This window comes from Pteropus medius, unplaced genomic scaffold, assembly GCF_902729225.1.
Source record: "Pteropus medius unplaced genomic scaffold, Ma_sr-lr_union100, whole genome shotgun sequence".
In the NCBI taxonomy this organism is placed as follows: domain Eukaryota; kingdom Metazoa; phylum Chordata; class Mammalia; order Chiroptera; family Pteropodidae; genus Pteropus; species Pteropus medius.
The window spans coordinates 7,770,021-7,774,673 of record NW_024351073.1 but is presented as its reverse complement, the minus strand read 5'-3'; the positions used below and the strand labels follow the sequence as shown (position 1 = coordinate 7,774,673).

Genomic DNA, 4,653 nt, shown 5'->3' with positions numbered 1-4,653 from the left:
AAGGTATTAGAAATAGTTACATCCAACTTACTCCACAGAAATTCCTGGAGTTGGTGCCAATAAGTTTATGTTCAGACCAGTTACAAGCATGACCCTCTTTCAAAATTGAATCAAAATACTCAAACCCCAAAACAGCATTCTAAAGATCAAATTAAAAATAGGAGCATAAGAAGAATCCTTAAGCTATGCCTCCCAAATTATTGAGGTCACATTATGTTGTGATTTGGTACTGTTTTAGTACCAGATATATTCAATTTCACAGACTGAGATACAATGTCAAAATCCAAAACTTTACTAAGCCAATAGCAGGGTGCAGCAAATTCCTTAGTTTTCCATTCATCAATGAGAGGAAGGTGAAGCCCACAGACAAGATGAAACGCTTCCCTGGCTCCACTCACTCTAACAACATTCACCAAATGTTTATGTGTGATTTCCATGCATCAGACTCATCGTCCAGCACTGCCAACACCTCCTCCACTCACCTGCAGTCTTACTTAGCTGTCTAGCTCCATCCCTTATATTCCCACCTCTCCACAGTGATTCTAAGTCTTGGGAAAATGTACCATTCTTCAAAATAAGATGGGGCCCCTTTTCATATACAGTAATTTCCAGTCAGTTTCAGCTAGCATTTTAACTTTGCCAGAAAACTCCACAGCTTTAACTAATTTTGGAAAACTGGTATTTAACAAATTCATTCCTATATTGCTTATCTGGCGTTCCTTACGCTCATGAGCAACCACAGCTTATATTCAAAATCTTCCATTCTCCTTCCTGGGAAAAGTGCCATATAAAAAGAATCAATACACAATTTCCTTTCAGAGAAGAGAATATGATAATGCCCTCTGTTTCATGACACTAGCCACCAATCTTTGTCAAGTGTGGAACATTAACGAAAGTGGAAATGTCATATTCCATCTACATGCTAGAACGAGCTGAGAAAGGGTTCTAATTTCTCTTTACCATTAGACAAGTGGTCTCTACTCTGATATAAGAAAGTTAATGAGTAAAGGATATTGAAATCTTTCCATGACAGACTTTTCCATTGCCTAGATGTTTCAGCACCACTAGAAATAGTGGTTGCTTGCTTATAGCTAAGCTGGTATGTATTACACTCTTATAAATTTTTTCCTTAAAATAATAATGGAAGTAATTCATAAACTGAGTAATGGCATAGAACCTTAAATTTACCAAGTTGTGGAGTTTAAATGTTGGAAGGAGTGTAAAGGGCATCTTGTCTACTATAATAACCTTGAAAATTTGTGGTTCAGTTTGCCTATGGTAGGAAAACACTCCCTAGAAAAGTCGATTACATCATTGGACAGCTTTAATCATTAGTTCTTTCTTTTAATCAAAATGTAACAGTAGTTACCCCTGGGGAGGTAGGATGGGAGAGAGCTTTCACTTCTATATTAATTGAATTTTTAAGAATGACAATATATTAGTGTGCAAGTCAAAATAAGTGATTTCAAACTCAACTTCAGTTACTTTCCACTCATTTATCCTTGTTTTACCTAAGGAGCTCCAAAGAACATAGATGAAACTCTTTCCATTTGGTTGGATGAAGACAGAGATCAGGTTCTCCTCAGTCTTTGCTTCTTTTAAAGACTAGTCTCGTCTACAGCCATGCTACCCTGAACAAGCTCAATCCCGTCTGATCTCAGAAGCTAAGCAGGGTCGGGCTTGGTTAGTACTTAGATGGGAGACCACCTAGGAAGACCACATGCTGTAAGCATGAAAAATAAAAAATAATAAAATAAATAAAAAGGGATTGTAAACTGACAAGGTCCTTGCAATCTGTGAGGTCAACCAAAGGTTGCCTCGCCTAACATCAATAAATAAATAAATAAATAAAAAGACTAGTGTCAGTTCCTCCACAAGACATTATGCTGAGTACTGCTGAGAGACAATTCTCTGAAAGTCTCTCATATTTCTACACATCTCATGAACAGAAAGGCATCCACTGCTACTGTTCCAGGCAATTTTTTCAACTATGTTTGTAAAATGAAGAGTCTTAGAAGACTCTTTGCACTGCCCTGTGGCAACTGGGGTTTGGGGGAGACACCATAAAATCCAATATTTGAGGTACTAATATTGCTTTTAGTATTAAAGTCCTTTATCTCTGACCCAGGAGTCTCCTTCCTTCTGCTGGCATTCATGAAACTGTCAGGCTACCGAATAACCTTGTAGGAATGGTAAACTCAACTATTTCCCAATTTCTTACAGGTACTGTACGTAGTTGAGTTGAAAATGTATTCTTGTTCTCTAGGAGATTATACTTCAAAAATGTCAAACTTGTAAATTTTTGAATGAGATATAATTGGAGAAGCTCAAAACTGTACTTGAGTACTTTAAAAATAAACAAAGTATGTATTTACAGTGTTACAGTGGTCAGAAAGTCTATTCAGCAAAAAGTAAAACAGAATCATCGAATATATGAAGGAAAGATGTAGTGTTCTGTGACTGTGAAAGAGGTATTTTTATTTCAATTATGTAAGACAAACCTGAGGGCTTTAGAAATTACGATGATATTTTATCCCCATAACCTGTAACTCTAAAGCTCCTAAACATCTTGTCTTTTTTGTCTGTCTATAGAATATTCATGAATCATATTGTGAAAAGCTCTTTCTCACCTGCTCTCCCGCTCCACAACTCAGTTACTATGCAACGAACCCCTCTGACATCCTGAGGTTTGCTTACGTAGCTCCCCCCGGAAGTCGTTCCCTAGGGTCTGTGTAGTGAGGTGAACATATGGCAACAGCTAACTCCAATGACTTGGAAGACTTCAATTTCAATCGCACTTTGCCACTGCTGAGTCATTTCCCTTCTTCAGTCAGCACTTGGGGAGCTCAAATTTCTTAAACTAATTGAGCACTTAATATACAGCTGTAAATTAATCACATTGAAATGGTGCTAATTATTTCATTAACTACAAACCAATCCAATCTAAAGTATCGCTTCTTCAGAGCTCAACCGCTAAATTTCTTCTTTATTTAAACTGTTGATTAAAAATATGCTATGAATTACATATGCAAAGAAAGACTAAGTTTCCAACTTTCTATAAATTCATGTATATTATGAAGGAGACATTTATGTATGTTTCTGATCAACTTTTCTCCTGCAGCAGATACAGTGGTACTGTAATTTGTAGCCACGTGAATAAAGTGAGGTCAGAACACATTTTTATCTCACTGGTCCCAGGGCAGACTGATGAGCAAAAAAAGCTCTTAGCTCTTTTTTTTTCCCCTTTTCCCTGAACATCTTGACTGGCAGGCCGGTAGATAATCCTGTTCAGAGTTAATGTGTAGTAACGGTATTGAGGAAAACTGACTTAAGAGGCTTTCATCTGGGTCAGGACATATCGATGCCATATTTAAAGATGTTCTCTCTGTTCACCTCTCTGAAGATAAATGTCTGAACATTGAGCTTAAAAGCAAAAAGGAGAGAGGCACTCAGAGATGGGTGATGAATTGTCAAACTGTGGGAAAGAGTTTTCACCAAAGAGGCATGTTTGCTTTGTAAAGAGCTTCACTGTAAAGCAGAAATGGAGAAATAATTAACATTCGTCTCCTTCCCTGAGCTTTGTTAGCTGGAAACCCAATTCTTAATGCGTATAGAGAAATCTCAGCTATTTTAACTCATGAAGAGGAACCCTCTTGAGCAACAAGGATGACTGAATTCATCCTCCTGTGCCGAATAAAATGGGCCAAAGGCCTGGCTGGGCAATTTATCTGGCAATTCATCAGCATATCCTGTGAAAAAGCACCTATAATCATAAAATGCTACTTCAATATTTTATCAGCATTTAACCTGATAGTTGCTCTTATCCGAAGAGGTAAAATATATGCATCTCAAGAGTAAGGGGCTGTCTAGTGCACCTTTATTTTCTTTCTCAACAAAGCCTAGTTCAATGTGTTTTCATTAGGACAATCTCAACCAATTATCCATTTGGTTTGCCCAAGGATCCTGAAGAGACAGACAGCAATAGGGTGGCATGAGGATTCTGGAAGTGAAAATGGAAAGGCACCAACATCAACACTCTCTAGTTTCCTTGAGGTCTGGATTCCCCATTATTCTGACAATATATTGTTCCCCTCTGAATTGGAATAAAGTGTGGTTTGTTATCAATAAATAAATACATTAACAGTAATCTTAAAGTATTTCTCCTTGCAATAATCTGACCTACTGCAGTCAGGGTATGTGTGAACTTCTTGAATTCTCTGAATTAATCTACATTGTCATTTTGCAATTCTCTCACTACCAGTATTTGCTCTTTGGTGACTTTTTTTTCAACAAGATGCCACTCTCCATTTTAGGAGGTGCATTTTAACAATGCTGATAAGCATCAAAGTGCAACATGCTAATGTGCTGTCAATGACATGAGATAACTTAGACAGTCACCATCTTTTCCCACAGGATATAAATTGATTATACCATAAGCTTCATAAAAAAAAGGCAATGTGTCTTGTTTCCTCTTAAGAACCAAGCACCTAGAATTATACTTGATGCATATAAGACACAGTAAACATATACATGAGTGAATAAATGAATGAATTAGTTAAACCTATGTGACTGTGGTTTTCGAAAACCTGAATTAATCTATTTTTCTGGATAGACTTTTGCTATACCTAAATAGTCTTGGGAGCATTTCTATAC

The 4,653-nt window shown here is 37.1% G+C and overlaps 1 pseudogene; it reads left to right on the top strand.

The window, feature by feature from the left end:
* Positions 1-1,613: 1,613 nt before the first annotated feature.
* Positions 1,614-1,732, top strand: LOC120586454 (uncharacterized; annotated as a pseudogene).
* The last annotated feature ends 2,921 nt before the right edge of the window (positions 1,733-4,653 follow it).